The sequence below is a fragment of the Mesoplodon densirostris genome, chromosome 2 (assembly GCF_025265405.1).
Source record: "Mesoplodon densirostris isolate mMesDen1 chromosome 2, mMesDen1 primary haplotype, whole genome shotgun sequence".
NCBI classification, from domain to species: Eukaryota; Metazoa; Chordata; class Mammalia; order Artiodactyla; family Ziphiidae; genus Mesoplodon; species Mesoplodon densirostris.
In genome coordinates this window covers 160,986,816-161,000,698 of record NC_082662.1, presented here as the reverse complement: position 1 = coordinate 161,000,698, position 13,883 = coordinate 160,986,816, and the positions used below count along the sequence as shown (strand labels likewise).

General features: G+C 38.1%; 1 protein-coding gene across 1 annotated transcript in view; it reads left to right on the top strand.

Annotated features, from left to right (window-relative positions):
• The first annotated feature begins 13,270 nt into the window (after positions 1–13,270).
• The window catches only part of KLHL20 (kelch like family member 20), a 77,957-nt gene continuing 77,344 nt past the window's right edge, over positions 13,271–13,883 (top strand). The window contains exon 1 of the mRNA XM_060091246.1: positions 13,271–13,397. The gene's annotated coding sequence lies outside the window, so the exon portion shown is untranslated. The remainder of the gene's footprint in view (positions 13,398–13,883) is intronic.

Below are 13,883 nucleotides of genomic sequence, written 5' to 3'. Positions count from 1 at the left end.
ATACACTGTACCCACTAGAATATTTCCTCCCCACCAGTTTGCTAATAGTCAAAGTTTTTAACGTATGCACTGCAATTGCGTCAGGGACTATTTATACACTTTCTACTAGAAGTGATGATATCTTCTGCCAGCCTGGCAGCAGGTGATCCAACACCACCATCTTAGTGACTGCTTCTTGACCCACTCCTGGCATTCCTGGCACCAACTGTCATAATTGGGTGACCCAGGAAGCATATGCTGAGATGGAGTTTGCATGCAGGAAATTTATTAGGGAGTGCTCCTGAGAGCAACACCTAGAAAGAAAGGTAAGGAAACAGGGCACAAGTAGAATCTGGGCTGCAATATAGTCTCAACAAAGGTCGATGCAGACCACCTGGGGAGCTCTGAAGTTGGGTGGCCCTTCAGAGCTGTCCCAAGATGGGGCAAAGGAGCTGTACCTTGTACCCCTGCATCAACCAGTTACTGGCTGCAGGCTGCCCCAGGAAGGGAGTGAGACCTTGGGCAGGAAGCCCCTCTCTTCCACCAAGATGCTTCCATGAAAGGGCTGCCAGCTGAGATCTCTCTGCCACTAGCACTTCTAGTGGCTGGTGGATCATGTCCCTCATTCCCAGAAAGATGTCTGACTGGTGCATTACAGGATTCACCATATGCCACCAATTTGTCATACAGTTTGGCCCATTTGTTTTTCAATATTCAGGTATTGCTTTTTTCTCTTCTGATTAAATTTTGTTTTAAAATTGTGAAAGACATTTAAATAAAATGCCTTTAATTTTATTGAAATAAAAAATAAATGTTATTTAATAATATATAATAATAAATAATAAAATAAAATTTTATTTAAATAAAAATGTAACTTGCTTAAATTAATTTTTAGTTATTAAGAACATTTAATAAATAAAAATATAGAATTGAATACTTTCAGAGAAATCTGGCTTCCGTCTCTAATTCCTCTATCCTGTTCCCTCCTTTCCCCTCTAGCTAACCATTTTTATTAATTCTCAGTTTATCTTTCCTTTGTTTTTTAAAAAATAAGTAAATACACATATATACACTTGCACATATTTCTTCTCCTTTTTAAATCAAACTTAGCATATTGTAAACACTGTTCACTTAGGTTTTGTTACTTAACAATATACCCTGAAGATCATGCTGCGTAAGTATACAGAGAGTGTCCTCACTTCTTTTTTTAGCTGCATAATCCTCATTATGTGGATATCCCATTGCTTATTCAATCAGTCCCCTATTGAGAAGCCTTGGAGTTGTTTCAATTCTTTTGCTCCCACAAAGAATCCTGCAGTTAATAGCCTGGTGCATAAATTCTTTTAATTTTTGCAAGTGTTCCCTTGGGGTAGTGAGTTTGCTGGGTCAGAGGTAAATGCAAATACAATTTTGCTAAATCTTGCCAAATCCCTCTCCATAGAAGTTCAATCATTTTGCACACACACTAGCCATGAATGAGAATGCCTTTTTCCCCACAGTCATGCCAACAAAGCATGTTGTCCAATTCTGGATTTTTGCCTACCTGATATGTCTTAGTACAGCTATAATTTGCATTTATCTTATTATGAATAAGACTGAATATAATTTCAAGTGTTTAAGGGCCATTTCTATTTCTGTGAACTGCCTGTCCATATATTGCCCAAGTATCTATATTATTTGTTTTTTTTCTCCATTTTTTAGAGCCATGGATGTAATACATTATGAATTCTATATTGCAAATATGTTTTTCCTAATTGTCATTTTCTTACTTCATTTGTAGTATTTTTTCCATGGAAATTTTTATGCAGTCAAATTTATCTTTTTGCCTCTAGATTTTGAATCACAGGGAAGTTTTCCTCCACACTTAATAAAAAAAATTCATCTGTGTTTTCCTGTACTATTTTTATACTTTCATTATTTGCATTTAAACTTCTGATACATTTGGTTGTTGTGGGATAGAAAGACCCAGATCCTGTATTCCAACTTGTGAAAACTCTGAGGGGCCATCCCTGCTTCTGAGCTTCCCATAGTGTCTTCAGAGGCCTTTGTTGAGACTGCACTGGGGTTCAACTCCTTATATGGAATGCATTCAATTTTATCTTTTTCCATAGTTGTATAGTATCATTTATGCAACAGTCCATATATTCCCCCACTGATTTGAGATATCACCTTTATCACATGCTAAATGTCCATGTGTTCCTAGGTCTATTTCTGGATTTTCTACCCTGCTTTATTCATCTGTCTGTTCATACACCAAAATCACAGTTTTAATTATAGAGGTTCAGAACATGTTGTAATAATATGTTAGGGCTAGCCCTCCCCTTTGCTGTTTCTACTTTTAGGCTATTTCTGGGTATTCTCATTTGTCTATTCTTCCATATGAACTTTATAATCAACTTATCTAGCTCTGTCAAAACTCTGATATTGATTTACTTGGATTGCATTAAATTTATAAATTAATTTATAGAACACTGTCATCTCTATGAAACTGAGTCTTCTTCTCCAGTAACATAGGATGTCTTTCTCTTTGCTCAAGCCTACTTGTGTTTCTTTCAGGGGTGTCTTATGGCTTTCCTCATATAGGTTTCATATAACTATAATGACTCTTGAATGAGAGTTGTGAAGAATTCAGATTCCATCTTACAGATGAGAAAACTGAGGACCAGAATGACCAAGTGATTGATTGAGGTCACAGAGTTAGCACTAGGACTCAGGTCTCCTGGCTCTCATCATGGTGCTCTCCACCCTATAATTCTATGGATGCATCTAGGCAACTAGGAAAATGCTCTTTCATTGTCTGATTTGTGCTCATTCCTCCTGTTATTTTCCTGAACTTTCCAAAGCACTTTCCCATTTCACCAGCTTTGTCTCATACTGCTCTCTCCAGTGAACTCTTGCCAAGATGTCCTTGCCTCTCTGGCTTTTGTGTCTTTGTCTAGAACACTCCTCCCTCCCTTCAAACTCTGTCACCTAGTAACTCCCATCATCCTTCATATTCCTATGTAAGAGTCACTCCCTCAAGGAAATCTTTTGTGCTACTTACCTATTGCTGCATAACAAGTTACCCAAAATTTAGTAACTGAAAACACAAACATTTATTATCTCACAATTTTTGTGTATCAGGAATCCAGGCATGGCTTAGCTGGATGCTTCTGCCTCAAGGTCTCTCATGAAGTTGCAGTCAGGCTATCGACAAAGTCTGAAATCTCATCTGGGAAAAGATTTGCTTCCAATCTCACGTTGCTGATGGCAGGATTCAGTTCCTCATGGGCTATTGGATTGAGGGCTTCAGTTCCTCACTGACTGTTGGCCAGAGGTCTCTCTCTCTTCATTGCCATGAGGACCTCTCCATAGGGCATCTCACAATATGGCAGCTGACTTCCGTCAGAACAAGCAAGTGAGAGAAGACATCCACAACAGAAGCCACAGTCCTTTTGTTAACTAATCCTGGAAGTAACATTCCATCACTTTTAGTATATTCTATTTGTTAATTACTAGATACAGCTCACAGTCAAAGAAGGAAATTGCACAAGGGCATGAATACCATGAGGCAGAGAACATTGGGGCCTATTATGAACTAATTTGTGCCCCACCACCACCCAATTCACATGTTGAAGCTCTAAGTCTCAATGTGACTGCATTTGAAGATAAGGCCTATAAGGATGTGGGACCCAGAAACCAAATCAGCTGGCACCTTGATCTTGGACCTCCCAGCTTCCGGAACTGTTGTTTAAGCCACCCAGTCTGTGGTATTTTGTCATGGCAGCCTGAACCAAGACAGGAGCCATCTTAGAGACTGTCCATCTCACTGCCCCTGATCCTCCAGACCAGATCTGGGCTCCCTACTATATATCTTCTTTAGCATGCTAGAGGTCTCTTTCAGACAATTATCCCAATAGTGATTAAACAATTAGTTGTGTAATTCATGGTTTCATTTTAGAACCCCTGTCTCCTCAAGAATGAAATTCCATAAAACAAGGAACCTTGTGAGTCTTATTTACTGCTACACCTTGGGTCCAAGCATAATATTTTATACACAGCAGAAAAGATGTAATTTCTTTTTTTCTACTTAGTGATTTTTTTGTGGTAAAATATACATAGAATTTACCATCTTAACCATTTTTAAGTGTACAATTCAGTGGCATTAAGTAAGTTACAGTGTTGTACAACCATCACCACTGTTCACCTCCAGAACTTATCATCCCGAATAGAAACTCTATACCCATTAAACAATAACTTCCCATCACCCTCCTTCCAGCACCTGATAACCTCTATTCTAAAAAAAAAAGGTGTAATTTCTAATTGAAAGATTATAAGGTAACCTCAGCAGCCCCTGATGACTTGTTTGGCTGTTATTACTGCCTCACACCCAATCCAGGTAAAATCTATTTCAGGGATATTTTCAACTAGAAATGCAGGTTTCCCAGGGGCGTAGTCTTACTAGGGGTGACAAAAATCCTTTGGTTGTTGCAAATGTCAGGTTTATTGTATTCATATTTCTAAATGGATGTTTTTAGACTTTGACATAAATAGAAGGGGTTGGTTTACATTTAACGCTCCAGTTTAAAAAGAAAAAGTTAGCAGAAGCACAAATCGGATTGCAGTGGGGTGGAGAATGAATCGTAGCTTTATAAAAATAGGAGAGACTACTCTTATCCTGGCCAAGTATTTAAAAACTCAGTCATTGGTTAGCAGCAGTCCTTAACATTTTTATACCCTCCTCATTATAATTTCCTCACGTTGTAGAAGAAGCTAAGGGTCACTTTGAAGACATTTTTCACAACAGGCAATTTATAGAAGAGAAATCTGAATGGGGGCTACACATGAAAATATGCCTTGACTGCACTAAATAATCAGAGAAATGTACATCTAAACTATAGTGAATTACCATTTTATACACATCATATTGGCAAAACAAATTTAAAGTTGGGAAACACCAAGCCAAATGATAATATAGACCAACAAGACCTCTCAGACACCGCTAGTGGGAGAGGCAGCATAGCACTATGGCTGAAAGCATAGCCTCTAGAGCCATTTTGCATGGTTTCAAGTCCCGGCTCTGCCTCTTTGGCTTAACTTGACTTTGGGCAAGTTAGTTAATGTCTTGGTGCCACCTGTATGATTGAAATGACAGTTATAATAGTCTCTATCTCAAGAGGACTAGTGTATTGATGAGTTAATCTAAGAAAAGCAGTTAGAAAAATGTCTGGCATGCAGTGCATGCTATGTAAGTATTTGCCAGGAACAGCAGCAGCAGTAGTAGCAGTGGTAGTAGGACTTGCTGTTGTTGTCATATAACCACATTGCAGAGCAATTTGGCTAGTGTAAAGTTGAAGAAATGCATTGCATACAACCTAACAGTTTTATTCCTACTTCATATCCCAAAGAAACTCTTACAGGTGTACACAAGAGACATATACAAGAATTTACACTGTAGAGTTATAATAGGGAAAACTGGAAACAGCCAAAATATCCATCTGTAGGATAATAGTTTTTTTAAGTCTGTGATATATTCACACAATAGAATACTATACAGCAGTGAAAATAAATAAATTAGAGTAGTGGTTTTCAAACTTTAACATACATTATAATCACCTGGAGGTCTTATTAAAACACAGATTACCAGCCCTCACCTCCAGAGTTTCTGATTCAGGAGGTCAGTGGTGGGGCTTAAGAATTTCCATTGCCAAGTGATGCCGATGCTGTTGGTCCAGCACCACATTTATAAACCACTACAATGGAACCTTCATTGATCAACAGGGATAAATCTTAACAAATAATGTTGAGGGATAAAAGCAAGTTGCAGGAGAATACATACACTTTGGAATCATTTATATAAATCTTAAAAACGTATGCACACACATACACACTACATATACATATGTAGTAAAAATAAATACAAAGAAAATGCATAGTAACGTTAAAGCAATAACTTTAACTTTGGAATGATGTTTACCTTGTGATGCAAGGAGGATAAAGAATTGAGAAGCTTATATAAGGGGCTTCAGTTGTATTTGTGACATTTTGTTTCTTAAGCTAAGCAGTGGATATAGAATGTTTATTATAATATGCTTTATACATTTTAATTTAAAGTGAATTTCTTACAGACAATATATAGTTGTCTTGCTTTTTCTTATCCAATCTGATCATCTCTACCTTTTAATTGGAGTGTTTAGTCAATTTATATTTACTGTGAAATTACTGATATGGTAGGCTTTTATATTCACCATCTTGCTATTTGTTTTGTAATTGTGCCATTCACTCTTCATTCCCTTTTTCCTTTTTTTGACCTTCTTTTAGATAAATTTGATATATTTTATTATTCCATTTTGTCTCCTTTGTGGGCTTATTAGCTGTAACTGTTTTGTTGGAGTTTTTTGTGGCTGCTTTAGGGTTTATAGTATACATCTTTAACTACTAAAGTCTACTGTGAAATAAATTATAAGGCTTTCATGTATGTAAATATATAAGAGCCTTACAATGATATACTTCCATTTCCCCCCTCCTCGTCTTTATGTTATGGTTGTCATTCATTTCACTACTACATATATTATAAACCAAAGTATACATTGTTATTATTTTTGCTATAAACAGTCATTAATCTTTTAAAGAGATTAAATATAAGAAAATATTCTTTCACATTTACCCACATATTTACCATTTCTGGTAGTTTTTGTTCCTTTATGTAGGTCCAGATTTCTACTGCATATCATTTCCCTTCTGCATGAAAGATTTCCTTTAACATTTCTTGTACTGCAAATCTGCTAGTGATGAGTTCTTTCACCTTTTTTATGTGTCAAAAAAAATCTTGATTTTGCCTTTGTTTCTTGAAAGACATTTTTGCTGGGTATAGAATTCTAAGTTGACAGGTTTTTTCTTTCAATGCTTTAAAGGTACTGCACCAGTCTTCTGACTTGCACTGTTTTCTATTAAAAAAATCTATTGTCATTCTTTTTTGTTCCTTTGCATATAATGTGTCTTTTTTCTACTTTTAAGATTTCCTGTTTATTGCTGGTTTTAATTGATTTGATTAAGGTATCCATTGATGTAGTTTGCTTCACATGTCTTGTGCTCAGAGTTTATTGAGCTTCCTGCATCTGTGGAATTACAGTTTTCATGAAATTTTGAAACCTCTCAACCAATATCTCTTAAAATATTTTTTATGCTAACCCACCCCTGTCTCTTCTTCAGGAGCTCCAATTACACATATATTAGGCCACTTGAAGTTGTTCCCCAGCTCAATGATGCTTTGTTCATTTTGTTCAGTCTCTTTCTCTGTTACATTTTTGATAGTTTCTATTGCTATGTCTTCAAGATTAGTAATCTTTTCTCCTGCATTGTCTAATTTGTTTTTAATCTTATCCAGTGAATCTTTCATCTCACACATTTTTGCTTCCATATCTAGAAGCTGGAGTCTTTCTCTAATATCTTCTGTGTCTCTTCTTAATATGTTCAATCTTTCCTCTACCTCCTTGAAAGTATGGAATATAGTTTTAATAACTCTTATTATCTTTGTCTACTAATTTTATCACTTGTGCCATTTCTGTGTCTGTTTCCACTGACTAACTTTTCTCTTCATTATGAGTCATATTTTCCTGCTTCTTTGAATGCCTTGTAATTTTTTATTTGATACCAAATATAGTGATTTTTACTTTGTTCAGTGTTGTTTATTTTGGTATTTTTATAAATATTCCTAAACTCTGTTCTGGAATGCAGTTAAACTACTTGAAAACAATTTGTTCTCTCAAGACTTACGCTCAAGTTTTGTTACACAATATCAGAGCAATCTTTAATCTAGGGATAATTTTGTCCCACTACTGAGGCTACACTCTTCTAAGTACTTTACCCTATGTCCTGTGAATTATGGGATTTTTCACTCTGACTGGTGAGAATAATCCCACCCCTATGTACACTCCACAGATTGTTCCTTCTAATCCTAGTGTTTTTTCAGATTTTTTATGTGTCAAAAAAAATCTTGATTTTGCCTTTGTTTCTTGAAAGACATTTTTGCTTTCAAAATTTTGCTTTCAAAATTCTGCATGGGTGGCTCCTCCTTGAGCCTTGGGGGAATCTGACATATCCAAGTAAGTAAGTTCTCTAAATTTAATGTCTCAGATCACGATCAGCTACTCAGGATTATACAAATCCCTGTGGCTCTAACCCAGGGCTATAATCAGATGTATCATGATGTCATGAAAAACTCAGATTTTTAGCTGTCCTTGGCAAAGAATTTCTCACTCTTACTCTGTATATGCAGTTTTGAGAAACTGGTATCTGACTAAAACTCATCTAAGGGGATTTACTATGTTCTTCCTCAGAAATATGCTCACAGCATGCTTAGAGTTCTACTTTTTTTAAAATCTTCTATTTCTTCACATCTGGGAATAGCTCTAAAGTCTGCCTCCATTTCTATGGACCTCAGTTTCTGTTTACCTTATAAGCCATTAATAATTAGTTTAAATGGTACCCATTTGTAAGTGGTTAGTGTTGCTTAAATGTTACATTGCTTCTCTACCACAAAATAAACCCATTTTGTGAAATAACTTTGCTTTTCCTTAGCTAATGACTTATTCATCATATGACTGGAGGGTTAGTAGGAGACAGGGAACAGATCTGAAATTCTAAACTAAGTTAGGTCACTTTCTGCTTAATGAAAGCAATGGGACTCTGGAGGCAATCACATCACATGCCTTCACTCTACTCAGTTCTCTCTGGTGACCTAAATGGGAAGGAAATCCAAAAAAGAGGGGATATATGTATATGTATAGCTGATTCACTTTGTTGTACAGTAAAAACTAATACAACATTGTAAAGAACTATACTCCATTAAAAACTTTAAAAAAAGAAAAAGAAGAAATGCAGAGGGTTCACAGTATACTGAAGGCATACACAGCACTCAGATTTAGAACCTCTGAATTAGGTGCTGACTAGTCTTATAGTTGTTTTTTTTTTTTTTTTTTTTGCAGTATGCGGGCCTCTCACCGTTGCAGCCCCTCCCGCTGCGGAGCACAGGCTCCGGACGTGCAGGCCCAGTGGCCATGGCCCACGGGCCCAGCCACTCTGCGGCATGTGGGATCCTCCCAGACCAGGGCACAAACCCATGTCCCCTGCATCGGCAGGCGGACTCTCAACCACTGCACCACCAGGGAAGCCTGAGATGTGAACTTTTAAGATCTACTCTCTTAACAACTTTCAAATATGCAGTACAGCATTATAAACTATAGTCACCATGTTGTACATTACATCCCCATGACTTACTTATTTTATAATGGAAGCTTGTACCTTTTGACCTACTTCACCCATTTCACCCACCTCCTGCCTTTGCAACCATCATTCTGTTCTCTGTATCTATGAGCTTGTTTTTTGTTTGCTTGTATAAATGAAATCATATGGTATTTGTTTTTCTCTGTCTGACTTATTTCACATAGCATAATGCCCTCAAGGTCCATCCATGTTGTCACAAATGGATAAAATTTCATTATTTTTTATGGCTGAATAATATTCCATTATATATATAACATTTTCTTTATCCATTCATCCATTGATAGACACTTAGGTTGTTTCCATATTTTGGTTATTGTAAATAATGGTCCAATGAACTTGGGGGTATATATATCTTTTTGAGTTAGTGTTTTCATTTTCTTCAGATAAATACTCAGAAGTAGAATTTTTGGATCATATGGTAGTTCTATTTTTAATTTTTTAAGGAACCTCCATACTGTTTTCCATAGTGGTTGCACTAGTTTACATTCCCCCCAACAGTACACAAAATTCCCTTTTCTCCACATCTTCACCAACACTTATTTCTTGTCTTTTTGAGAATAGCCATTCTAAAAGATGTGAGGTGATATCTCATTATGGTCTTGATTTGCATTTCCCCGATGATTAGTGATGCTGAGCAACTTTTCATGTGCCCATTGGCCATCTGTATGTCTTCTTTGGAAAAATGTGTATCCAGGTCATCTGCCCATTTTAAAATTAGATTGATTTTTTTGTTTGTTTTTTGCCATTAAGTTGTATGAGTTCTTTATATATATTTGGATATTAACCCCTTATCAGATATATGTGTTGCAGATATTTTCTCCCATTTAGTAGGGTGCCTTTTCATTTTGTGTAGAAGAGTTTCTTACAATTCATATGACAAATTTTTTAATTATAAGATGAGGGGGAGTGGCATTAGATTGATTTTATTTAACTCTATACTTTATCACTTACTAGTTTAATGCTAACTAGCTGCAGAATCTTAAGTCAGTCATTTAACACATATGTGCCTCAATGTCCTCATCTATAGAGTGGGGATAATCTCTCTCTCCTAGTGTTTTGTTTTTAAGGCTATTTTTGTAGAATTTGTGGTGAATATTATCTAATACTTCCTATAGCACTACGAATATTGTAAAATTGTTTTCCACTTTACAGAGGAATTTATATAAGCACAATTTGGGTTGCTTACACAAGATATCCAAGTTCAAGTTCATGGATGTTAAATCATAGATTTAAATTAAATCTGCCTAGGGCTTCCCTGGTGGCGCCGTGGTTGAGAGTCCGCCTGCCAATGCAGGGGACACGGGTTCGTGCCCTGGTCTGGGAAGATCCCACATGCCGCAGAGCGGCTGGGCCCGTGAGCCATGGCCGCTGGGCCTGCGCGTCCAGAGCCTGTGCTCCGCAACGGGAGAGGCCACAACAGTGAGAGGGCCACGTACCGCAAAAAAAAAAAAAAAAAAAAAATTAAATCTACCTAAAACCAGCCACATACCCCTCCTGATATCCTAAAACTCCCTAGGATTTCCTATCCCCAACTCAAAACTCACTGCTTTCTGGCTTAGTCTTATTATTTTACACCTGAAGTCAACCTTAAATTCCCAGATGAAAAAGTAAACTGAGAGCTATCTTAGTGCCTACATTTGGTTCCTTTTATAAGTCATTAACACACTCTGGGACTAATGATTAGCTATGGATGACAGTTATTTTGGATTATAGCCGTTAATTATTGTATGATTGAATTCTACCAAGGAAAAATTTCTTTATTAAAGTCCCCAATTTAATCAAATAAAATCTGCCTTTATTTTCCATCAGCCATAGCAAGAACAGTTCTGGAAATATTGATCTGTATTCTTTCCCACATGTGACTGTCCCTATAGTTAATATGGAACTTCCACATTTTCCTCCTCTAATTTTCAAGGTTTTGAATTTAGGATCAACTGTTAAACCTAAACTGAGCTGAAATATCTCCAAATATCTTCCGTAGAATTTAAAATAAAACTGAACTTCTTACAATATCCTACAAGACAATATATGATCTTGTTCTTGCCTATCTTTCTTACCTCATATCTAATATTATTTCTAGTCACAGTGGCTTTTTTTAAGTTCCTTGAACAGGATGAGCTTATTTATGTCTCAGGTCATTTCCCTTTGCTATTCACTCTACTTGAAACACTCGTCTCCCAGCTTTCCACCTGGATTGTTTCTCCCTCACCTTTCAGATCTCAACCCACCTTTTCAGAGAGCACTTACCTGATCATGTTACTTAAAGCAGCCTCTCCTTTCTCCAAATAGTCACTCTCCATAACATCACCTGTTTAGCTCCTTCCTAGATAGCATTTGCCACTGACTGAAATTATTTTACTTATTTGTTTACTTTTTTATTTTGTCTATATCCTTTTACACAAACTAGTATGCTTTTGGCTGCAATTAATAGAAACCCCCAACTTGCTTATTGGAAATTTATTATCTCACATAACTACAAGTCCAGCAATAGGGAAGTGTCTGGGCAAGGGAGAATGAGTAGTTTAAAAATTACATTCAAGAACCCCAATTCTTTCAGTCTCTCTGTTCTACCATCCTTATTGTCTAGCTTCATTCTCCTCTGCCTTCCCTCATAGTTGCAAAACGGTTGTGGTCTTCCAGGTGTCTCATCCAGGCACAACAATGGCCAAAGGGAAAAGATGCTATTTCTTCCTGAATCTCTTCTAAAAATGCTAGGAAATCCTACCCCACAGTCCCCATTAGATTTCCTCTGATTTCTCATTAGTCGGTATTGGTCATTTGCATGGAGATGGTTTAGACCAATTACTCATAATGAAAAAGTTGTTTGAAAGTCAACCATCATAACCACATAAATGATCACTAGAGCTTCAGGATGGTGTCTGTCTTGTTCACGACTGTATTTCCAAAGCCTAGCATGGTACTTGGCATGCAATAAGTGCTCAGTTGAGTCCATTTAAAGAAAGAGGAGAGAAAACTGACATTTGTTGAGTGCCTACTAAGTGCCAGACACACATGATCTTCATTATAATTTACTTCTCTCAACCATTGTATAAAGAGTATTATTTCCCTTTTACACGAAAGAAACTAATGCCTAAGAGATTAAGAAATTTGACCAAGATCACAAATCTGGTGAATCACAGGACTAGGATTTGAAACTATCAGTGTCTGGATCTAAAGACCATGCATTTCCCACTACAAGCTAATTAACAAAATGCATTCTTTCCCTTTCAGACACAACTGCAAAAATCTGTGTAGATTCCATGTGAAGAACAGCTAAAGAAAATCTGGTTACGTTCATGGTCAGCCTATAATAGTTATCAGGAAACCAGCAACAGTCTTTCACTGATATTCCTGAAATTGTATCCCCCACCCTATCACTTGTTTGTTTTCTAAACATATAGTGAAAATTAGGGTGCTGTGTGCTATGGGAAAATCAGGCAAAGGACAAACTGACAAAGATTTTTTTTTTCCTCAGTAATACTAAAGTGAGTTCAGAGAAATGTTTGGTGAAGTGCCTCTTGTAGAATACTAAGTGAAAGGGAAGCTGACATAGCCTTAAAAGCCTGAGTAAAACCCTGGTGTCTTGAAAGCTAAACTGGGAAATCTGGAGCCTATTAGATATATGGGGCCTAACAGATATATGTCAACTGCATGTACGCATGTGTCAATCATTCAATCCACAATAAGGGAAAGGATTGTGCCAACAGGAAACGCGCCAGCTACAAATAAATCAAAATTCCTGGCTTTCTGTGACTCCTCCCATCTTTCTATTGGCTTCTGATGGGGAGAAGAAAGAAGTCTTCAGTATTTAAATACTGCCAGTTCAGCGGTGAACTAGCACAGTGGTCACCGTCGGGATACAAGGAACTGGTAACGAGGACTGGCAGTCTTTGAAGGGACCTAAGCCCCCAACAAAGGGCGCATCTACTTCCTTATCCACGCCGGAACCTCTTGGCAGAGTACGTGGGTTCCAGAGGGAACGATTTAGAAACAGGACTACTTCCTGCTGCTGAAGTGGGGCGGGGGGTGTGGAGGAAATAAGCTTGAGGAGCGGCATCCTCCTTGCGCTACCCGAGGCAGAGAAGAGGCCAGAGAGGAGGCGGCGGGCGGAGGAGGTAGAGGAGCCTACTGCAGAGAAGAAAGTGTCGGAGCCGGTAGGTTAGCAGCCTTAGAGCAGGGGACAGTGGACAGCACCCAGGACTCGCTTTGCAAATCAGTGGTCCCAAGTTGCCGTGCTGCCCATTGGGTAGGGGCCGTGCGTCTCCCGCCGCCTGTCAGTCGGCAACAGGAAGGGACTGTTGGGGGACTGGGGCTGGGCCTTGCGGGGCACCAGACTGCGCTGGAGCTGGCTGACAGCCCTACCCCGGAGCCAGGGGAGGCGCTGGGCCGTTCTGCCTGAGGGCGTGGGATTCCGCACCCTGGACAACTTCCCTAGACAGGGGTTGGAATTTGCGAGGAAGGAAGTGGATATCGTGAGTCCCACTTAACCCTCGGGACCTAGCGAAATCTTGCCAAGTGGGTGGTGGACATTGTTTCGGGAATTGAGGGAAGGGCTTGTAAAGAGAATGTTAGTCTGGAGCCATAGTTTCTCTACCCTGTTCTATCTGCCCGGGCTATCGAAAGTGGAGTTGTTTGTTTTT